The sequence below is a fragment of the Phoca vitulina genome, unplaced genomic scaffold, assembly GCF_004348235.1.
Source record: "Phoca vitulina isolate PV1807 unplaced genomic scaffold, GSC_HSeal_1.0 scaffold67, whole genome shotgun sequence".
Taxonomy (NCBI): Eukaryota; Metazoa; Chordata; class Mammalia; order Carnivora; family Phocidae; genus Phoca; species Phoca vitulina.
This window is the reverse complement of record NW_022589770.1, coordinates 1,015,650-1,040,593: the sequence shown is the minus strand read 5'-3', so window position 1 is coordinate 1,040,593 and position 24,944 is coordinate 1,015,650. Positions and strand designations below refer to the sequence as shown.

The 24,944-nt window shown below is 40.0% G+C and overlaps 1 long non-coding RNA gene across 2 annotated transcripts in view; it reads left to right on the top strand.

Annotated features, from left to right (window-relative positions):
• LOC116624481 overlaps window positions 1-23,541 on the top strand; it is a 197,395-nt gene extending 173,854 nt beyond the window's left edge. For both annotated transcript variants that reach the window (XR_004297900.1, XR_004297899.1), the window contains exon 3: window positions 19,867-23,541. This is a non-coding gene — a long non-coding RNA (uncharacterized LOC116624481). The remainder of the gene's footprint in view (window positions 1-19,866) is intronic.
• Window positions 23,542-24,944: the final 1,403 nt, after the last annotated feature.

The following is a 24,944-nucleotide window of genomic DNA, read 5'->3' as shown; positions in this document are numbered from 1 at the left end:
ACACTTGGGGAAAATTACTAAACTCCTATGAATTTTATTTTCTGTAATTGTACAATGGAAAGAATAATATAAACTCAGAGGATTGCTGTATGGATTAAGATTATATAAGTAAAGTGCCCAATACAAGGTAAACACGTGGTAAACAGTGATGATTATTGTTAAAGTCACATCTAGTAAGTAGCAATAGTCGGATTTTTTTCTCCTTCGATGAAGATAGCTTTGGTAAATTTCCACTCTTGTTTTAGATAATCCCTGGATTAAAGAAAAAGCAATAAGCATCAACTGCTTTCAAGTTGAGCTTGAGGCTAGGACAAGAAACTATTACACGCAAATACTGGAGAAGATACTCACAAGATACAGTGCTGACTAGCATTTTGAAAATGCCACACCTAACTATTCAAAGCTTTGACTTTCTCCTCTCCTCCTGATTATTAGGCTTAAAATACCAAGAATATCAGCTCATAGAAGAGTATGAAGAGTTGTCTTATAGATGCACTTAGATGAGTTAACTGCCTTTCTAGTAATTTCTGTCCTTCCCTGAAACAATGGTAGGACATTTAGCATATTTTACCTGCTATTATAATTTTCCTCTTGGGGGAATTTTTCCAAGGGGAAGTGGAGATAAGAGCCCTGATCCTATTTCATTCTTCCTGATATAACTGTGTCTTTGGCAAAGTGCCCTGTATACAGTAAGCAGGAAGATACGGTGGTTGATTACAATGGGCAAGGGAGAGGAGAATTGGACCAAAGTATTTTCAGAGTTCTCCAAGCTCAAAAAAAAAAAATCTGTGATTCTGTGCTGCACACCTATAGAGGGAAAAGGCAGATATGTTTTGTTTTTTTTTTAAGTAAGGCTTATCAGGTTTGTTTGTGTTTTTTTTCCATTACAAAACCCCTTCTGCTCATTGTAAAAATGTTGGATAATACAGAAACGTAGAGAAATTTAAGAGAAAAAATCATCCACATTTCTACCCTCAAAGCCAATCATATTTTGATGTCCTTTCTTTAGGTAGCCTGTTGTTACCAAGCTTCTGCCTGTATCCTTCTGTCCCCTTCTCTCCTCCTTCCTTTGTCACATACTTAGTGTCTTCATGCGGTCTTTCATATATTGTCCTATCCACAACTTTTGTCAGTTTTACCTCCAGAGGCTCAACCAGGTTCTCACAGTGAATATCAGAGAAAAATCCCCTCTTGCTTCGTACAGGGGAAGGGGGAAAGGTGGCACAGTGTATCTCGGGGGCTGTATGGATAGCCTTGTTTGAAGAGAGGGTCAAAAATCTAAATTTGAGGCCTTAGATCTCCTACCCCAATCCCAAACCCCTTTCTGTCATGGTTGAAATTGTAGACAAAATTTCAAAATGGGACCCATAGTTTTGCTTCAGCAAGATGATGATGTTTGCCGACCATTTTGAAATACACCAGAGCATTCTGTCCTTAGCAAAGGGTTGCCCTTGCCCTCAGGGGAAACTTTAACCAGAGCGTAACCTTACAGGTGTTTTATCAGAGCCCAACCAACCTGAGGAAAGGGAAACACCCAACTCCAGCTGACACTAGCCTTCCATACAGAGGAAGGGAAATATCCAACTCTACACATTCTAACCGTCCTGTTCCACCTTACAGGGGACTGAGAAACACTTGTGAGTTTCACAGTCCAGAGGCAGAGACTCACTAAAAGACTGAGACCTAATCATAAGATCAGAGATTACCTCCCGTCCCCCCATACTCATCACCACTTACTACAGGCCTATTTATAGCAGTTCCTTTTACCCAGTGCTGTCAAGTCCAGCTTAGGCAGAAAACAAAGTTTGCAAAGATAGAGCAGACATTAGAACCAGACTCAGATATGGCACTGATGTTGGAATTATCAAACCAAGAATTTAAATCACCTATGATTAATATGCTAAAGGCTCTAATGGATAACATAGACAGCACTACTTACTAGGCAATACAAAACTTCCCAAAGTGATTTAACTCATTTACACTCCTGTAGAAGGATCCTGTCATTCTACATCCTTACCAACTCTTAGCCTGAGTTTTTCATTTCTGACAAACTGGTGGGTATGAAAACATCTTTCTGTGGGGTCAAATTGCAATCAATTAAGTTCAGCATCTCTTTATATGTTTATGAAACATTTGTATTTCTTTTGCGAAAGCCTGATTATACCTTTCACTTTTTTTTTTACTAGATTGTTCATTTTCTTTTTGATTTGTAGGAGCTATTTTCCAGATATTCAATATCTATCAGTTCATTGCCCTTAATCTTCTGACTTCCACCAATTTACCCATGGCAGTCAATCAACGAAGGTTAACTTTCTGTGGAAACACTCATATTCATGCCTATCTAATCGTCTCAAAATTCGTTTCAGAATTCAGCAAGGAAAATTAAAAAAAAAAAAAAACTTCTGAACACAATTGTTATAATTGAACATACTTTTTCTTTTATCCTCACCCCAAAGTTAGGGAAAGTGCCGGAAATGGGTGAATCTTTAAGGATCAAAAGTTTTCAACAAAATCTTAGAAGAGGAATTTTGCTCATTCACTGCTTGATTGCTCACCTTTATCTTTTTGGTTTGACAGCACAATTAAACATACATATATTTTATGTTCGTGAATAACCTTAATTCCCCTAATTATATCAGCTCTGAACTGTAGGCAGAAACAGAAGGTGTTGGGGGGGAGGAGAATGTGGAGCCAGAAGCAAGCAGCTTTATTGATGTTGCCTCTGTCTATAGGGTGTATCATATTTTTAGGAAGAGGAGGAAAAAATGCATTCTGAACTGCTTTCAGTTACTTATGTTACAGAGGGGATATCCATGCCTAGAACAGCTTTCATGGATTTATTTGCCAATTGACATAAATTAAAACCAGACCAAACTTCATTCCTTCTCTTGTGTTTTTCTCCGGTAGATTTTCCTTGCCTTCTCCCTGTTCTCTCTATCGTACCCCAACCTCTATCCTCTCAACGTCTTTAAAAATAATTTTGCCTTGCACACGTTTTCTGCTTTCTCAGGAAACATTTTCCCATTACTCTAGTTCCCATTCTGCCCAAGGGAGCATTTTCTTCTCTCCTTCCGTTCCTTCATTTTAATCCTCTCAATTACATAAGCCGCTGCCTAGAATCCCTAATAAACATTCGGAAAGAGGAGAGGGCTGGCTCAGTCTTGTTGATTGAGTGATTTTAATTTTTTTCTTTTTTTGAGACAAGGAAACTTTAAGCCTAACATCTTCTTTTAAGAAAAGATCCTTTTTAGGGGCGCCTGGGTGGCTCAGTCGTTAAGCATCTGCCTTCGGCTCAGGTCATGATCCCAGGGTCCTGGGATCGAGCCCCGCATCGGGCTCCCTGCTCCGCGGGAAGCCTGTTTCTCCCTCTCCCTCTCCCCCTGCTTGTGAACCTGCTGTCACTGTGTCTCTTTCTGTCAAATAAATAAATAAAATCTTTAAAAAAAAAAAAAGAAAGAAAAGATCCTTTTTATATTAAGACAATCATTTACATTTTTTTGGTCATTTTAACAACAACTGAGGACTCCTTAAAATCATAAAAATTTCTAAGCACAAAATCTTATACAGCTCTGGAAAGGCAGCCTGCAATGATGGAAATAAAGAACACTGTCCTTTAATAAGACCTGAGTTCAAGGGCCCTTGTTCCATCTCTTCCCTGGGCAGGCCCTCCCACCGAGTCTGTTTGCTTTTCTGTAAAATAATGTGCAGGTATGGAGATTTTCAACAAGATAATGGTCGGGAAAGACTTTGCTCATTGTTCCAGTTAGAAGAACTCTAAGTTAAGGCAAAGGAAATTTATTAGGATTTAGGGAGCCAAGAGATGGCTAGAAGATTAGGGAATGCCCATCACCAGGAGCCCTAGCCATGCTGCTCTGCAGACTGAAGCATCAGCAACTACAATAAAACCCAGGGAGTAGACGAGGGAATGAATAAGCTACAACCATATCCGGTCCCAGGGCAGTTACTTACCTAGAGGAGAAATGGCCACCCTATTAATACCCTAATCTTTTCCCCAACCAGATAGCCAATTTCCCAAAGAAAATTTGGATTCTTTTAGGAAGGAGAAGTGGATGCTAGATGACCAAAAATTGACCAATGCATACATAGGTTCTCGGTGCTAATTTCATTCCTTGAATAAAAAGATTCAAAGGATGAAATTAGACATACCTACTTCATGTAAAATGTAACAGTCACCCACCCAGAATGACCCTGTTCCTCTGCCCAAATCTTGCTATCCTTTAAGGTTTTGTAAAAAACATCACTTCGTCTCTGAAACCTGCCTCCACTATCCCAAACTGAAAGGCTTTCCTCTGAAAACACCTCCAACCCACACTCCAATACTGGATACATACTACTCGCTATTTGCAATCCCAGCCATTTGTGTGTGTGTGTGATGGGTGTGTGAGAGAAACAAAAGCCTTACAAAACACTAGTTAGCTTTAATATGTGTGATAAATGTTGATGCTTTTTGATTATATTCTATTATTTTTAATGCTGATGATACTGAATTGATTTCACAACATGCCGATGAGTTGCCACAGTTTGAAAGTCACTGACCTAGTGGTTGAATGGGGGCTATGGACTCAGAGGAACCAAGTTCAAGACCTGTCTCTGTGACTCAGATGTGTGGGCTTAAACAGGTCACTTTGCCTCTCTGAGCCTCAGATTTTGTCAAATAGAAATCATAACCATTTCCTCTACTTAAAATAACTGTGAAATGATATACAAAAAGTATGAAACATAGTGTCAGGAACATAGTAATGCTAGCCATTGTTAATATTAAATACTTAATAACCGGTAGAATTAGAATAAAAGTGTAGAAAACTGTGAAATGGGAAGAAAAAAGAGAAATGTCAGCCCAAATATGGTAATGTAACATTCTTCTTCAAATGTACAGGATCTTTTTACAAAGCCTCAGGTGACGATATTACTAAGATAGAATTTTCTTCTTTTTGCCAGATTATCTGAATAGTTCTCGTTCTTGGACAATTTTAAAGACAGAAAGTGACCTGGGGTTTGAATTTTTCAACCAGGTGATAAATCTTTCCATCGATCCATCTTCTTCCTTCCCATTCTTCCCATCCACATGGCCCAATCTGGTTTCCCTTCTTATTCTTCATTTCCCTTTTGGTATCATAATCTACATAGTTCCTCAAACTAGAAACTTGGCCTCACTCCTCAACAACCCAACCTCCACCCCTAATAATAAATCCTGCCAATTCTACCTTTAAAGTATCCTTGGGACCCATCACTTCCTCTGTATTCACACTGACATTGCCCTTGTTTAGGCTCTCTTCAACCTTCCCTTGGACTATCATAGGCTCCTGTATGGTCTCGCTGCCCATCTCCTCCAACCACAAATCCACTTTCTTCTGTGCTCCCTGAGTATTCTTTCTAAAATACAGATAAATTTTCATGTAACTGTTGTGTCCCCCACTTCTGCCACCAACCTGGGTTTATATACGATCCATAGCTCCCTGTAGCCTGCAGAATAATCTCCAAATTTCTTAGTGTTACATCTGAGGCTCCCTATGAATTCATCATTGGCTGCTTTTCATCTTCATCTCCTGCTGCCCGTGAACCTTCAGACCCTTCCAACCTCGTTCAATGGATGAATCGCACTCATAAGCCTCCGTGCCCTGGTAACATGCTGTTCCCTCAGCCTAGAATTCTATTCTCCTTTTCTGTATGGAAAACTTCTATTTATCATTCAAGTCTTAGTCTGTCCATTTATTCAATAAACATTTATAGAACACATAAATGCTCAAAATTTCTTCTCAGCAATGGGAGTATGAAGGTGGAGAGAGTTCTCACCCTCAAGGAGCTCTGTCTAATAGAAGAACTGTGAAACCCTGGGCAGGATTCATCACTCTCTTCCCCATGCTATCTGAATACTTTATACATAACTTTTAGTGAGGCCTTTATAACATTAAAGCCTAGCTCTATGCTTATGTATATGTTCCTCATCAGACAGTAAATATGCCTCAAAACCAGGAAATAACTCATATTCTTGCAATACCAGAATCCACTCCAGAGCCTGAAACTCCATAAATAATGCCTGTTATAAGAATGAAAGTATGAACTATGTAAAATGGAATAGTTTAATCTCAGATTGATTTCAGCAGGACCCATATTACCAAGTCCAGGTCAGCCATTTATTTAAGTCTTGAGTCTGGTGAAAGAAAGGGTGGAAAAGACAGATGATTCATGTATTTTAGAAATGATTACATTTTATATTCCAAACAATTTTTCTTCTCCCCTCTGTCCATTATTCAGTTCTTAGGATTGTGAAGGGACTGGTCAAGGAAGAGATATCATCTTCAAATGTGGCCAAAAAGAGGTACAGGCCCTGAGAGAAACAACCTAATATTTATTATTGGATCATATGTCTTAAAAGATTGCGAAGATTCATGTAAATAGGGACCATCTAAAATTCCCATTACTGTTACTTCTAATAATAATGTCAATATCATCTCAGCAGGATTTTTTTTTTAATACCAAACTACAGTAATTGTAATTTACTTGACTTTGGGGCTGCATTCTTCTAATGTGTTAAAACCAGATTAATCAGAACAACATTCAAAAGGTAGCCTGAAATTTTCTAAGGCCTTTTCCTCCAGGATCTCAAAAAGTATTAACAGTGTCTCCTTTTAAAAAAAAAAAAGTGTTTTGATTTCCTATAGAATTAAGAGACAAGAAATAAATCCATACATGCATGGTCAATTGATTTTCAACAAGGATGCTGACTACTCAACGGGAAAAGAATAGTCTCTTCAACAAATCATGCTGAGACAACTGGATATCTACATGCAAAATAATGAAGGTTGAACTCTACCTCACACCATATACAAAAATTATCTCAAAATGGACCAAAGACATATAAGTTTAAAAAAAAACACAGGGATAAATCTTCATGACCTTTGATTAGGCAGAAGATTCTTACTTATGACGCTAAGAGCATGAGCAACAAAACTAAAAATAGATAAAATGGGTTTGATCAAAATTAAAAACTTTTGTGTATCAAAGGACACTTTTTGTGCATCAAAAAAATGAAGATAATCCACAGAAGGAAGATAATATTTGCAACCTACTTATCTGATAAGGATCTAGTATCTAGAATATAAGAATTTTTATAATTCAACAACAAAAAGTCAAACAAGCCAATTTAAAAAATGAGCAAAAGACTTGAGTAGATGTCTCCCAAGAGAAATAGACATATAAATGACCAACAAGCTCAACATCATTAGTCATTAGGAAGTGCATGTGAAAACCATAATGAGATACCACTTTATGCCCACAGGGATGTCTATAATGTTTTTAAAACCCCCAAAGTAAAAAAGCACAGGAGTTGGTCAAGATGATATGGAGAAGTTGGAACCCTCATACATTGCCAGTGGAGATGTAAAATGGTACAGCTGCTGTGGGAAATGATTGGTGGTTCCTAATAAGTGTATTAGTCAGGATTCTCTAGAGAAACAGAGCCAAGAAATTTATTTTCAAGAATTGGCTCACACAATTACGGAGGCCGAGAAGTCCCATGATCTGCCATCTGTACACTAGAGACCCAGGAAGCTGCCTCATATAATTCATTCTGAGTCTGGGGCCCGAGAACAAGGGGAGCTGATGATGTTTCTTCCAGTTCAGATTTGAAACCTGAGAACCAGGAACACAGAGAGCAAGAAGAGATCAATGTGCCAGGCGAGTAGTCAGGCAGGAAGAAGCAATTTTTTCCTTCCTCCACCCTTTTGTTCCATTCAGGCTCTGAATAGATTGGATGATGCCCACCCATACTGGGGAGGGCCACCACTTTACTGACTTCACCAATTCAAATGCTAATGTCATCCAGAAACACCCTTAGAGACACACTCAGAAATAATACATAGATAAATATCTGGGCACCCTGCGGCCCCTGTCGAGGTGACACATAAAATTAACCATCACAATAAGGTAAACATAGAATTACCATAAGACTGAGCAATTCCACTCCTGATACTGAACCAAAAGAATTGAAAACAGGTGTTCAAACAAAACCATTTACAAGAATATTCATACAGCACTATTCACAATGGCCAAAAGATAGAAACCACCCAAATGTCCACCAGCTGATGAGTAGATAAACAAAATGTGGCGTATCCACACAATTGAATAGTATTCAGTCATAAAAAGGAATGGAGTATTGGTACATACTACAGCATGGAAGATGGACCTTGAAAACAAATTATCCAAAATGAAAGAAGCCAGACACAAAAGGCCACATGTTGTATGATTCCATTCATATGAAATGTCCAGGATAGACAAATCCATAGAGACCAAAAAATAGATTAGTGGTTGCCAGGGTTTGGAGTCAGAGAGGGGAACGGAATGACTACTTCCTGGGCCCAGGGTTTCCTTGGGGTGCAGAAAATGTCCTGGATCCAGATAGAAGTGATGGTTGCACAACATTGTGAATGTACTAAATGTCAATAATGGTAAATTTCATGCTATGTCTTTTTTACTGCAATAAAAAAAAAGTAAAGATTTCCCAGCAATGGATTTTGGGCCAGCAATTCCCATTTCAACCTGAAGCCACTATAGAAAGACTCTTTGCCTGTGGATCTAAAATGTAGTTCCCAGCCACACACCTTTGGCCAACTTTATGGCAACTCAATTCTCCAGTGTATACTAATTCTAAGAATAGCTCATAATGGTGTGCCAGGAATATATATATATATATATTTATTTCTTAAATACTTGCAAAACTCCTGCTATGTGGCAACCTCTATATTAAACACTGGAGACACTATGGTGAGCAAGACAAATGAGAAATCTACTATCGAAGAACTTAAATGATGGACAAGAGACAGGAAAGAAAGGAAACAGATAATTTCACAAGCATCTGCGGTTACAATGAAAATGAAACAGAGTGACATGATTGAGAATGATAGGGGAAGACGGGAATCCAGTTGAGTTGAGAGCCTGAATTCAGGATGGAGCTGCTCCCAAGCAGAGAGAACTACGCATACATGAGCCTAAGAATGGAAAGGCCAGGGCTTACTCAGAAAAGACTAGAGCGGCCAAAGCAGAGTAGGTGGGAACGGTAGGCAGAAATAAGATCCAGTAAAAGCTGTTGGTTATTGGGAAGCCATCGTAAGGTTTTAGGCACATGAAACCATGATCTGATTGGTGCTTTAAAAAGCCGCGCCCTCCGGCTGCTGCGCTCTGGGAGAATGCTCTGTAGGACGCAGAGCGCCAAGTAGGGAGACAGTTGTGTTAGAGACCCCACGAGAGGCAGTGGTGACCCAGAAGTGGGTGGGAGCAGCAGAGGTGGAAAAAAAACCACCCAAGATTCCTCACCCTGTCCCCTGCCTCCCATTTTCGGCCACTTTTGCCTTTTGGATATCACCTACAATGCCCCTGCCCTAAACCCACTCTTAGTACCCTGCCCCAGCATGACTTGGCTACCAGCACCTTGTCAGGACCTATCCTGTGCTACTCTCCTCGCCCGGGCTGGGGGGCAGAGGTCTGAAAATACTCATGACAAAACAGCAACAACAAAAAATTCAAGAAATAACAATAGCCTGAGATTTCTGCTATTTTCCAGAATGTGGGCTCTGTTACAAGTAGGTTGGTCCAGACACTTCCTGTTTATAAAAGGAGGTCCTGCAGTTCAAAGCAGGGCTTGCTTTAAGGAGAGGCAATACGTGCCCCTGCACACAATAGGAGCAAAGGCTCTTGGCTCTGTCATTATTCCATGTAAGCTGGTCCCTAAAGGGCACAACATCCTTCCTTGGAGAGTAGTTTATTTATCCCATTGTCAATGGTGAACCCCAGACTGGAGGCCCAGATTCTGGGTCCCCTCTGTTTTTTCCGCTGTTCATCCTTGAGGACTAGCTTAGGAACTGAACCAGAGACAGAGAGAGTAGACCAAAGAATCCAAATTAGACAAAGAATTTGAATGAAAGGAAAAGGACACCTGTCAAGATACATCCTAGACAACAAAACTCATACTTCACCTTCTGTAGGGAAGGCCTGAGGTCCTAAAGGAAGATGCCTCACATGGATTCCATGTTTAAAGAAAAATATAACTTTTCTGTAACAAGAGGTCAAAAGCCTAAGAAGTAAGATTCAGGAGCCTTTGTGAGATGAGAGAAGGCTCTAGGAGGCTTTGATTATTCTTATTTCAATGGGTGTAACAGCTGGAAAGGAAGAAAGGCCGAAAGCTGGGGAGCTACAGTTGACTCTTGCAAAAGTTCAGAGGTGTGGCAGTCAGAGCCTGGACAAGCCCCCCCACACACACACAAGTTTTCCTAATTTATAAGCAAATGATCCCACAGCACATTCAGGCTACAGTAATCTTAGTAAAACTGTTCTAACAGAATAAAATTTACCAGCAGGTTAACCTGACATACATAGCTAATGGGGTGCATAATCATGACTGTGCTTTGGAGTAATTAGGCATAAATGGTAAATAGTTTACATAATTAAGTATAATTGGTTGCTATTACATAACTAAAGACATTTTAGTTTTTCTTTTCTCGCCTTAAGTTTTCCAGTATCTGTACTGCCATCAGTGGGGCCCCGTGTTCCCGACACTCACAATGAATGATCACCATCCGAAGGAACAAACACCTAAACCAATGGGTGTGTGAATGTCACAGTCTCTCCCTCTACTCCTCCTAAGTCTTGAGGTCTCCCTTGTCCTCCAGCGAGGGTCCTCCTTGGGTAGAACAGCTATTTGGAGCTTTATCATGCAGAAAGAGAAAGAAGGCAAGAAAAACAAGACTAGGGCTGAGAATGGGGGGAAAATTTGCAGGGGAAATTGCAGAAGTATTACAAAAGGGAGTTAGACAACACACAAAAGAGGAATTCTTTTAGAAGTATTCCTGTGATTCACTGTTGCATCAAGAAATGCAAGCAAAACCCTTGAGTTATTTTGAAATTTCTTTTGATTGCTGGATATTACTATTATTTTTTACCATGATCCAGCTCTGAAACTGGATTGCACAGATCAGGAGATTGTGTGTTCAACGTTATCATTATCAAACACTGATACAAATATATTTTAAAGTTCTCAAATACCACTCCATAATCGCTTGAATTCCATCTTCTGTAATTCCTATACTATGTGTCAGGGCTGAGGACCCCTGTGCTGTATCCAATTCTACTCTGCCAAGTCTCGATCAATTGAGGATTTTCTTTTTTTACAAATGTGGAACCAGCCTTGTGCACAGAAAAGACCATTTGCAACTATTTGGTTGATTATAATTGCTACAATCATAAATACTAAAACCTAGGCTTTCTCATGTCTTTAGGCTCATTTTATAAATTGTGTCAATCTATTTAAAAAACTAGTAATTCTAAAAAAAAGAAAAAAAACAAAAACTAGTGATTCTATCTTAAAAGAAAAATATAATGTATGCTTTTACTTTGTGTTATGTTTAATGATAAATTTAGCAGATTAAATCCCACTAAAGGGTACAACCCATTTATAAATTAATTAAAATATCTTTAACGTTTTTGTGATACTTTTTGTTGTGTCTGTTTGACTAGGCTACAGTCTTCCAGTTAATTAGCCAAACATTAATCTAGGTGTTGCTGCGAAAGGATTTTGCAGATGTAATTAGCACCCTTATTCAGTTCAGTTTAAGCAAAGGAGATTATTCTGGGTGAGCCTGACTTTGTCAGTGAGAAGGCCTTAAAAGCAGTGCTGAGGCTTTCATAGGAAGAAAAAAAGAAATTCCTCGTCTGGACAAAACTTTGGCCCATGTTGATGGAGTTACAGCCTACTCAGGTCAGGATCTTCTCCTCTAAGGACCTGCCATACATAGATTTTGGGTTTGCTCAGCCAGCCCCCACCATTACACAAGCCAGTTTCCTTGTGATAAACCATATACATACACATACACGTATGCACACACCTCCTACTGGATCTGCTTTTCAGATTGAATTCTAATTGATACACATTTTAGATCTGATATAGCTGGAACTCTCACAAACTTCAAATGCCCGACAGGGCAGACTTACAAACCCTATGAGCAAAATTTCTATTAATCTAATAAAAGAAACTTTTAAAAGTAGAAAATAACTAGGTTTTCTTAAATATGCAACACTATTTCCAAACCTAATCATAGTCTTACTTTTTTTAATTAAAAAATTACACATTTAATAATAACATTGCAGGGGCGCCTGGGTGGCTCAGTCGTTAAGCGTCTGCCTTCGGCTCAGGTCATGATCCCAGGGTCCTGGGATCAAGCCCCGCATCGGGCTCCCTGCTCAGCGGGAAGCCCGCTTCTCCCTCTCCCACTCCCCCTGCTTGTGTTCCCTCTCTCACTGTGTCTCTCTGTCAAATAAATGCATAATAATAATAATAATAATAATAATAATAATAACATTGCAAATTCAAACCACAAAGCAAGTATGCAAGTTATTTTAAACTGTCAAATTTTCTTAATATTTCAAAGAACTAAAATAACAAAACAATGGATTATGAGAATTGTTTTAAATTTTTTCCTAAAAGCACAAAAAAATAACTATAGGTTTAACTTACTTTGTTTTATATATACGTGTGTGTGTATGTGTGTGTGTGTATTTGTGTAAGTTGCCAAAGCTATAATGTCACTACCTAACTCTTTAAAGGTCATAAAAGTAAAACTGAATTTGAATCAGGGTAAATAGTTTTATAATTCAGATAAATGTTACCAACAACTGACAATAACCTCATTCAACCTCAAATACATTCAAGAGATTTGATTCTACAAATGTGTCAGAGAGAGTTTTAAAGACAAATACTGAAGAGATGTATCTAAATGTGAATTTCAGTTTAACCTATAAGGTCAATTCTATTGGAACCTTCCTTGATTTGACAGAGGGGAAATGGCTAAAATGCTGGAGGTGTCTGAAGTGAAGAGAAGGGGATGTCAATAAGAAAACACAGGAGCAGAAAGCAAAGGACAGAATTTGGGGAATGGATCCAATGATGGACATGTTTTTGTCAAAGCCTTCATGAAAACTATTAGACAGGTGAGGGCTGGAGCTGGGGGAATGGAGAGCAAGAAGGATAGTTAAGACGAGATCGGGCGCGTTCAGGGTGGTATGGCCGTAGACAGAAGGATAGTTAAGAAAGCTTCCTACAGAAAAAGTGGCAAAGCTTGATGAGGCCACCAGAAAATTCTGGTGTAATTTGAGAAGCAATGCTTCGGGTCAATTAATTGATTCTAAATACTACCTGTATCTCAGCTTTAAAAGAAATATATATATATATGGGGCGCCTGGGTGGCTCAGTCAGTTAGACATCTGACTCTTGATTTCAGCTCAGGTCATGATCTCAGGGTTGTGAGATTGAGCCCCATATAGGGCTCTCAGCAGGGAGCCTGCTTGAGATTCTCTCCCTCTCCCTCTGCCCCCACCCCACTCACATGCACTCTCTCACCGTCTCTCTCTCCAAAAATAAAAAATAAAAGAAGAAGAAGAAGAACTATATATGATGAAGTTAAGGACTTTTTTTTTAAGCAAAAATTCTCCTGGAGGAAAAAGAGAGAGAGAGAGGGAAGAAGGAAAGAGAAAGAAGGAAAGCGAAAGAAAAAGAAAGTAAAAGAAAAAGAAAGAGAAAGAGAAAGAGATAAAGAAAGAGAAAGAAACTTCCAAACGTGAGGAGAAGGTGTCTGAGGTCATGGAGGCCAGCCAGGAGGCTACTTCTGGAGAGGTGAGGCCACTGAAACTCCAACAAGGGAAATGAAAAGAGGTCTAGGTTTAAAGAATCGAATGGAAGTTTGAGTGGAGTCTGCGAATGCAGATGTAGAGACCAGTGGGGATGAGAGCAGCCGAAGACGGAAGAAAAGTGGAGAATCGAGAAAGGGGAGCATCTTCAGAAGTGTTACTAGATTCCCTTTAATTTCCTTTGAACAATTCAAATAAAGCCCAGAACTACATTGTAATGACTTCCGCTTGCAGGATTGTGTGTCTAATTGTACCAGCATGCTGAGTCTGGGCCCCCAGGCAGCCTGGGATTGATCACATATTTTGGAAAGTGATTCACTAAATCCTTAGATCAGAAATGGGGAAGAAGATTTTGTATTGCTTGCAAAAGTACATGTATCAGCTACTTTTCCAACAGAGTCAATCTGCTTTACAAGGGTCATCTCTTTCCTTTTATTCAGGGATAAGAAACCTATCTGACTTTTGTAGGTTTATATACTTTTCAGGCACTACATTATGTGGGTTTCAAAGGAAATCTACAATACTGGTGGCAGTGTCCATTTATTCAATAATTCATTCGGCAGACATCTGTGAAGAAGCTACTCTGTGCTCAGCACTGTGCTAGATTCTGAGATTAGGGAGATAAAACACAGACTCTTCCTTTGAGAAACATGCAGACTGGTGGACTGTGAATTCATTCTTCCAATCTCTCTGGAAAGTAGTTCAGCCACAGCTATTAGAAAGCGTACAAATTTCACTCGCCCCAATAAACCCACTGCCAGAAATTTGACCAAATGAAATAATTTTTGTAACTTTTATTTTTAATTAATTTCCATGTAATTTAAACTTTTAAGTTTTAATAGCCTTAGTCAGACAGATGTCAGTTCAAATTCCCATGTCTGCCACTTACTAGACTATTGCTTAGCTTCCCCTGGGTAGCGCTACTTGTAAGACAAAGATAACAATTCCAGCACATCGAGTCATTAGAAGTATTTACTGAGATAGCATGCACATCATTTGTCACTGCGCCTAAGATATGGAAGATGCCTTATAAACAATCTTGTCTCCCCTTAAGTGGTAACCACAGAAGAATTACAACCACCAAAAAATCTATAAGCTTGCAAACAAGGCTGAGAAAATAGGTTCTCAAACAATTTTGCTAAGGTGATATGGTTATTGGGTTGGTTTTTGTTTTCCCTCTGATGTTTTTCTGCAGCTGAAACTCTGAGCTCCAAGTTCCAAATTGTATTCATATACTTCGTTGTGTTGGGGTCACGATTGTTTGTCTTTTTCCAAAGGCAAGACACATTTTGAAGCATCTTGAGAAAGAGCAATGCTGCTGGGTTTCCATGCATAATTGGGGCTGGGGATTCAGTAGCACTATGTAAGCCGTGCATTTATTTGCAACTCAATAAACATTTTTTGAAGATCTGTGATGGGCCAGACACTGGGCCAGGAACTCGGCATTCAGCATGAAATGACATGATTCTTACCCTCAAGGGGTCTATTTCTGGACTTTACAGACAAATTTATTATTAAGGAACAAGTAAATCCTACCACAGAGTTATGCCTGGTGTTACCACAGGAGCCTGGAGGAGAGGCATCTACACCAGACTGGGTAGGGAGGGCTTCCCAAGGTGGTGCTTAAACTGAGCTTTGAAGGATGATGAGGAGTTAGTTAAATAAAAAAACAGAGGAGCCATGCTAGGAAGAAAGAAAAGTCTATACAGAGAAACAGCATGAGTGACCATGGGCACCAGAAACCATCATTCCACACTTAACATTTACATTATGTTCTCTGGAATTGTTCTTTAGATGAATTTAAACCAATTTTCTCAATTACTAAGTTTTCTCACACGAAAAGAAAGGGAGCCTTAACTCTGAAATTACCTCAGAATCTTCACCTTGATGGTGGCCTCTCTCCGAGGAATACAGAACAATAGCGATGATTCAGGAGAGCAGGGAGACAGAGCATCTCCTAAAAACAGTCATTTTTCTTGGCCAGGTTAGTCTGGCATAAGATGGGCTTACCTGGAGGAACCAACAGCACTGAACTTTTACCCAAAATGCATCTGCACACCTTTCCCCTTCACGCCTGCTCACCTCCCATCGCGAACTTTTTGGTTACATTAAAGGCAAGAAGTGAGGATGGGCAAATGGAGCGTGACTGGCCAAAACAGTGTGTTTTATTATAATTGACATAAAGCTCTCTGATCCATAGACATTATAGTAAATGAAGTCATATCTGTCACAGGATTAAGTTCCGAAGTTTGGATAGAAGGCACAGGAATGTGGGCAAATACTCTTGAACATCCCATAAGCCACCCACAAAGAATAATGTGCATGTTTTGTGTTGATGACCCTGTTTGGTATTATGTGTGTGTAAACATATAATGCATCCAATTGTGGGTGTATAAGTGTATAAGGCATATAGCAAATGGCATATATGCAAAATAAACATCTAAGGCATTCTCGTATGAATTATTTAAAAGAGCACTTGGATAGCTGAATTTAAAAACTTAAACTTGTGATGGTCCCCACTTTATAAATCCTTGTTCAATACTAAGGCCAGTCCAGGAGCCTAGGATTTTCAGAGACCTAAGGAATTTATTCTAGAAGCGTGAGCACAGGACTTAGGATCAGAAGACCTAGGATCCAGTCCTGCCACTGTCACTTATTGATAAAGAGGCCTATGGATTTATAAATCTAAGTCTTTATCGGGTTTGTCCAAGATAGTCTTGGAAAATATTCATGTCTATATTTGACATTTGATGTGTTGGCACCGTGCACCAGATATGGTAGTAAAAGACCCATGACTTCTCTCCCTTTCTCTACTTAATAAAATTCAACCAGGGACTTTTTTATTTCCCTTGGGTACCTTCACTCATTTTCTCATTCACTACTCAATAAATGTTTAGACTTTTTTTAGAGCAGACTATTTTTAAACTGTAACAAGGTTTTTAAACAGAGTTAAAGAGGTTTCCCCACAGCTTCATGTATGGAATGAAAGATAGCCACAGGAATCATAATGTATGTAATAAATTGACCACAGATTATTTTTCAGAAAGCCAGTCTCATTCAACATTGACAATGATTGAGTTGCAAAATTAGGGAATAGAGTGAATGGCCAAGTTTTTAGCCTATCTGCCAAACTGGTACTAAAAGGAGAATCAACATTGCCCCCCCTGGTTCCCGCCCTGGGATTCCCGGAGATCATGTGTATGATCATCACTGTCATGGGTCCCCTCATCTGTGAAATCCCTCAGAATTTAGGAAAATCAGCTACCTTTTTGTCTTGAGCTCTATGCACTCTAACGGAGATAACACTTTTTCTAGGAATGGCTAAATTTCATTTTTCAAAGATGGTCCGTACACTAGGCTCCACTGGGGATTTCGAAGGTATCACGGGACTGTTTTCCAAATAATTCAGGCTCAATAAAACTGCCAAGTATGCTTTGTCATTGGATTTTTTTTTCAAATATGAGTAATTTAATCCATATGTTGCTCATTCATAAAAATTTCTACAATGCAGTTTAAGATTTTTAAAAGCCACTTGTTTTCCCAGGAGGTCCTGGGGCATACTTAATACTTTCTAGAAACTATTTTTAAATCAAATTTCCAAACAGGCAGCTCCCTTTTCCTTATGAAATCTGGATCCTGAAATTTTAGGTTGAGTTGGAAAACAGATCCCAAATGTTTTGCCTGTTATTTTGTTTGTAGACTACTTATGCTAACTCAATTTCACTGGGAACTTCAACTCCGTTTTGTATGGAACTTAGTCTCTTTTAGGGAAAGAAGGACTATTAAAGAATACAAGCGTGCTTGCTTCGGCAGCACATATACTAAAGAATGCAAGCAATATTAGTTGGATTCCACGGCACAGTTTTGTTGTTGTTGTTGTTGTTGTTGTTGTTGTTGTTGTTGTTTTAGGAGGCAAGTAAAATCCTGCATCCCAAGAGCTAATGGAAAGATCCTAAATTTCCTTCCTCATTTAGGGGCTGTGCTTTCCCAGGGAACTAAGGTTTCATTTAGAAAATTACTTTTTCAGGGTTCTCATTATTCTACTGTCCTGGAAGGTTAACTTACGTCCTGCAGACATGAGGTGACATCTCTGTCTCAGCTAGAAGCATTCTCTCCTGCGCATGTGGTTCGAGTTCTAACCTCAGCAAAGCTGTTCCTCTCCCAGGCGAGGGCCCCACCCACCATGCCTGTTCACAGGCTCTGCCTTGCTTTTCTCCTTTTTTCAGCGTCTGTCTTCAAAATGATAAGATCTGCCTCAAGAACAGCCTAGAAAGCTGTTCTCCTCCCCCACTGCTCCGTGCCTCATAGTCACCCTCCGCTTTCTTTGGTCCGAAACCAACTGTGAATTCCCGTCTGCATTGCTAAGTGCTAGGAAAGCTGAGAACTCAAGAGGCTGCAAATATTGTGTCTTTGTTTTGCTTGTCATTTTGAAGTAAAGCTAGTTTTTTCCCTGCTTTGGGGGAAAAACTCTACCACGCAAATGGAAGAGGCCTGCGAGAGTTCCTTGTCCCTTCATGGTTAGATGTAGGACCTCTGTAGAGTTTGTAAATCATTTCGAAGAAAAAAAGAGAAGGGGCGCCTGGGTGGCTTGGTCAGTTAAGCAGCCGACTCTTGGTTTGGGCTCTGGTCATCATCTTGGGGTTGTGGGATAGAGCCCTGCGTTGGGCCCTGTGCTCAGCTCAGAGTCCGCTTGTCCCTCTCCCTCTGCTCCTCCCCCAACTCTTGCTCTCTCTCTCTCAGTTAAATAAAATCTTTTTTAAAAAAGAAAAAAGGAGAAATGAAATTACATATTTAATGAGTGAACATGTATAATTCACCACTGGGAGGAGGTGACTTTTTGTTGGGTGATGCTCACAGGTGTGGATATTCATTGTGTATAATTTTATTTCATTCCCAGCCTTGTTTCCTTTTATTTTGGAGCTAATGTTGGCTGTGTGTCTAGTTGTGAGGGCAGTAAAATGGAATCAGCAAATTACACTTATTTTTCATCCTTTTCCAGGATTTTTGTTTGTTTCTGTAGCAGCAACGTCCACCAACTTTTCTGTATATTGCCTTTTTGCCAGAAAATGCTGTATGTTAAGTAAAATGTTCTATAAAAACTACAAACAAACAAAACAAACAAACAAAACAAAAACCCAAAACTGTAGGACCTCTGGAGGCCAACTGACTGCCTGAGTTAAAAATCCCAGCACCAGCACTCACTACCTGTGTGACCTCAGGCAAGTCACATTAGTCCCTCTGTGCCTCAGCTTCCTCATGTGTAAAATGGGTATGACAACAGTGCTTACCTAAAAAGATTATTGTGAGCAATGAATGAAATGAAGGAGTTAGAACAGGGCCTGGCATATAGTCAAGCATTCCAAAACCATTAGCTTTCCCAGAATCTCTTCTGTCTCACTAGCCTCCCCCTCAGTTAACAGATACTCTTCAGAGAATTCCCAAATGCTTGTTTGAAGAGACATACACTCTATGTTTGCATCTACCTGCCATTTAGCCCACAAATATCTATGGAGCTCTTGTTATGTGGCAGGCTATGTGATAAACACGGGGGTATTATTTTGCCCCCCTAAAAACATAGACTCAAGACTCATTTTCTTCAAATGATAACAAAGAAAGCCAAATGCTCTCCTCTGCCCCTACCCAGCTTCTGTTTGAATCCGTGTGCTGAGGCTGGAGAAGGAAATTTGTCCCAAAGGATTCTCACACACCAGAGAACCATTAAATTAAAAAGCACTGGTGCTTCTGGGGGAAAAAGACTGGAAAATATCACCACTTTGCATTAACAGCATCTACCCAGCAGACCCAGGCTTCTGACCCAGCTAAGGAGCCCCTTTTGCATGGAAAGAGCCCATGCCGCTGAATGAGAGTAAGTGATGCATTCCCATCCAGGTGCCCTGGGACTGATGTGTGCTGCTCATTAGTAGTAAATGGTATCTACGTGTGGAAATCCCAGCACACTGGCAAGAGAATACAACCCTAAGGAACCATAAATCACCTGCATTGATTCTAAAATTGACTGAGATGTGGCTAGAGAGTTGTTTGTTCAGAATTTAATTTGATTCACCAGCCATTGGACAGGCCTTTATTTGGTGTTAAACTGCTACATTTCCAGCTACTGAAGCTGACTCAGGTGTTCCTGAGTTTTTGTCTTTTTTTTTTCTTCCTCCCCAGAACTGCAGTGGAATACATTCCTTTCAAACCCCGCTTCTGCATGTGTTGAAGGCACTCAAGGCAAAGCTGAAACACACTGATCAAGTGACATGGTAAGCTGTGGCGCCTCCTACATGGGTGAATTCACAGCTGGGAACAGCTGCATGTGGCTTAGGTTTGGCATCTTCCTACGGTGACCTTTCTATTCCTTTATAAAGACCAAGACACAGCGGAAAATACAGACCAGTGTATTTATAGCCATCGGGTGCAGTTCCAATTGGCAGGCCAAAATGAAAACTACGAGCCCCTTATTTCCAGCACTCAGTTAACTAGCCATCTGAAACCCTGACCTCAGAATTTCTTACCTTCTGCTTTGTACCTGCTTTCATCTCCGTCCGTATTGTCTCACTGTACCAAGCCTAGCCTGAGCCACCCATGGTAATGCTCCGTATCCAAGGTTGTGGCATTCCTTCTCTCCATCTACAACCTTCCCCTTCTCCCATTTCCTCATTCTGGCTAAGGCCGTTTCTCTCCTGTTTCTTTACTCACTCGCAGCCTCAACAGTCCATTGGCAAGCTTTTGGTTGCATTTGGCATCCTCACTTAGTTTGTGCTCTGAGGTCAGCTATATTTAGGCAACCTTTACTCATTCATGCCTTTAAAGTGCTTCTATACCCAAACAGTAATGGCCCCGCCCCCCACACTAGCCATCTGTAGAATGTGTTCCATTTCTGGGCCTGTTCCGCAGGACTTGGAGGGAAGTCTTGAATTAATTGTTGCCATTTACGATGTGCCCAGTCCTTCCAGACTCCCCTCCAAAGCCATCTCCTTCTAGATGTCCTTCTTGATGGTCTCAGCCAGATATGACTGCTCCTGTCTACGCATTCCCACAGCTCTTTTCTCATGGACCGTTTACTTCCTTATACCCTTTCATGTTTCCATTGTCTAAATAACCTTATCTTCCCCACAAGATTATGACTCCCTAAATGCAGGAATTATGTTTTATTTATCTCAAGCCTATTCCTTTGCTTTTTGCTGTAGTGTGTGTGTTTTTGTTTAATTAATTTGGAAGGAGCAAATTGTCATTTGGTAATACTGGTAATTTACAACCCTCACATATTAACCAGTGTTTTTATACATTATATTTGTAGCAAGTATTTCTAAACATCTCTGTGCCATTATGGCAAAATCATGTAGCTTGTATAAGTGAGAAAGAAGTTAAAATTGAGGAAAATCCTGACCCAATAAGAAAGAAATAGCAGTCCTTCTGTAAGGGAAGGGGACATCAAAGAGAATAAGAGGAAGGAGAGCAGAGATGTGAAGATACAGAGTCTCCCAGAGTTCAACTAGTTTGTGTAGGGCTCAGTTAGAAATGAGAAACCTTAGGTAAATTGGGGAGGAAGGTAGCAAAGAAGAAATCCTAACTTACTAAGGTTATGCCATGTACTACAATCTTCATGAAGAAGACATGATCCAACATGAAGTCACCTAGCAGTGGTGTGTAGGTGGTGGCTTCATGGAATTGGATAGAGAGAGAGAGAGCCTGAATTAGTGTCCCAGCCGCCCTTTGCTCTCTGAGAATGGAAGAGATATGCACATTGCCTTATGCCAAGAGACAGCCAGGGATACAAGTTGGGAGACTGTAAGCCAAAGGGTGCAGTGAACTAGAGCAGAATCTTCTAAGTGAAATGGAAGATGTGGAAAAAAAAAAACCACACAGAGAAGTGAAGAAAACTCAACCATAGGAGGTCACTGGGCCCTGATCAATTTAAGAGAATTGCCAGGAGAACATCAACTATAGACACAAGCTGAGGGCCCAGTGTCCAGACCTATAAGAGATAAGCTCACAAGAACTGCCTGCTCCTCTCCCAAGGGAACTCTCCCCTTAACCAAAGGGCTATGTACCTGTCTGAAAGAGATGAGGATATCATTCACTGGGAAGCTTAAGTGTGCCTTGCTCTACAGGGATATATACATGAAGATATCTATGTTTACACATTTATAGGTATCTAAATACACAAACACATAAGCACATACACACATATAAAAATATATACTGTCATGGAAGAAGACAGATCAGTTTCCTCCATCTCTACTTGAGTAACCCAGCAAGTTCTAGCATGACAACATTAAGCTGTAGGCTCAAGGATCATCCAGGCTGTTCCTGAGGCTGGCTTGGAGGGGAGGCTTGGATCTAATTTTCCTATCCCCATCCTTTCCCCCCAGAAGGCAGCCCCATCTCTGGCCATGTTGAAGCCTTTTTTTTTTTTTATCTACTGGATTGCCTATGTCAAAGCAAGGAAGTATCCACTCAAGACTATCATTTGGAATTTTGTGATTTTTCAAGCATCTGTTCTGCCCTTCAGTAGCTATGTGACCTTGAGCAAGTTTCCATGTCTGCACATTTCAGAACATCATTTCTATGACACGTACCTATGACAATGAAAAAGAAAGACAGCATTTGCTGGATCTAGCTGGTATGCATAGAAGACTGCATTATGAAATCAAAGTTGTATTCCTTTCTGTCTTCTATGTGCTACAAGTCTTGGCTCCTTCCCCGTCTATGTTCTCTTCCTTATTCCCTTCCACTGTTTCCAGGGACTTGATCCCACAGTTCTCCTCACTCCCTCCAGGACCATTCATGGTCCTCTCCCTGTTGTGGTTTTCCTCTTGATCATCTAACACGCCCTCATCTTTCCTATCCTGAATAAAACCCTCTCGAGCCACAACTGTTGTGGCTGGGTCTCTCATTCTCACTTCCAAAATCACTGTTAAGAGCTTTCAACTACCTGCTGACTCTACATCACAGTCTCGGATCTCCTTTTAACAGCAATCTAGTTTAGATCCTAACCATTCTACTTGGAAAAACCCGTTCTCTTGATTCTCACCAATGACCCACCCTTCCTAAAACATGAAATACTTGAATCATGACACTTGCCTTTCTAGAAATGCCAGTGCCTTAGGGTAAAGTTCTGATTCTTCCCTTTAGCATTCACCTTCTACGATCCCAGTCTATCTTTCTATACCTAAGATTGCCATAAAGACAAAATTAAAATAAATTAAAGAATTCCATGACCATGGAAGTCTAGAAAGCTTTACTTACTATTCCTTTCTTAGAGATTCTTAATGTAAATTATGATATTAAAGTCTCTGTGAGGAGCTCTACAGGAAAAAAAAAACTTAGTCAATTAGTAAGTCCCTGCTTCTTAGTAATATCCATGAAATACTTATTTTGATTACTATTCAACCTTTTACTATACAAATCTTAGCTCAAGATGTTATTAAGGTACTAGAAAATACGCTTTGGGCTATGTATTTGTATCTCTCCCAGAACCTGTTCTAGGACTTGGATATAGTATGTGCTCAATACGATCTGGAATGCTAGGTTATGTCCCATCCCCAGAGGAGGCATGAATTTTCCTTGCTTTTTAAAAGAAATTAATTTACAGCACATTTGTCCAAAATGAACAGGAAAGCAATGAACTATAAAATCTCTATGACACCAATGTTTTCTTTGACTCTCTCAAAGGCCTCATTTCTCCATAGGACTCAAGGAAGGAGTGGGCATTTTTTTAACCACTCACTAGAGCCGGGAGCCAAGCTTCGGTCAAGTACATGATCATGTGTCAGGTTCATAACCCTATGAAATAGACAAGATATATCCACATCTTTACTGATGATAAACCAAGGCTCAGAGTCACCCACCAATGAAGTTACACTATCTGTCTTCAGATGCCGATCCCAAAAATCTTTGCCCTTTGCACAAAACTGAAACTTCCGCAAACAATGAGGTGAAGAGGGACATGCAAATGTTCACGATGAAAACAAGGGAAGGAAGCCAAGATAACAAAAGCATTTGTCCGGTGGCCTGGGTTATAAGTCTGCCAAGAACATTATAAGGAGAAGACACTGTAGCTACGAGCTGCCAAGTCCCAATCTTAGGCCATGGAGAACCGAAAAGAAGGAAAACTGACAAAGAAGGAAATGACAATGTGCTCAGATTGCCTCAGCTGCTGCAAAGCTACATGCCCTGGGGGAACCATAAACTGTAAATTGTAAACTGTTTTTCTTGCTTTGGCTTAATGCTGATCACCCGATATCATGAAAATTTGACCAGACTATGCTTAGCAGATTGTCCCCTACAGAAGATGATGAGAGAAGAAACAGAATTTCTATTAGAGCCACAGACTGTGTTTTATACTTTTCCCCACACTTGCTAACAATTAAACCATTAAATCCTGAGTAGTCACTGAAAGCCATTTGAAGAATGAATGAATGAATGAGTGAGTGAAAATAGGTTTATGCCAGAGAACTCTTTAAATTCCCTACCTCCCCTTAATTAGTTATGGTAGCCTCGCTATCTATGAGGAATTAGGCATTTTTAAGTAAAATTATTTTGAAATTTGTATTCTGAGAATATAGCAACATTCCTTGTGGGTGGCTTTGTACATCAGTCATCAAAATGTCAATATTTTCTACACACATGACTATAAATGTTGCTTTATCATAACACCTAGTGTCCACTCAACACTACCACGCATTTTTAACCTCAAAAGCAAATCAAACGGGATCTTGTCAATCTACGTTGATTGCGAGCTCCACTGATGGAAAAATCTCTCCCTTTACATGACACCAATAATGCTCCTTGTGTGTTACAGGGTGAGCAAAAGCAGAACAATGAGAAGAACGTAGCTGGGTGGCAGCACTTTACTGAACATTTGGATGATAGGGTTAGAAATAAAATAACCCCTTTGTTCTTGGTGTTTTCTGCAGAGGATTCTTGGACCCTCTGTGAAAACCCAGTTCCACAAGGCTTTTCCTGCAAAATTACTGGCAGATAGGAACTTTTCAGCTAGCACATGTCAGAGCCTCTGCCAGGAATGTAAGCTGTACAATAATTTTTTTTAGTCTTTAGACACCTAGAACAGAAACCTTAAACACCCAAGTGTCAAAATAAGACAGATAACCCAATAAATTTGCTAGAGCCGGGACAGGGAAAACAAACACAGCCTTCTGTTATATGGATGTCTTTTAACTATCTCCGACCACTAGCCTGAAACTTTAGCCTGCCACACGTCTTTCCTGTCGAGCTGTTTATTT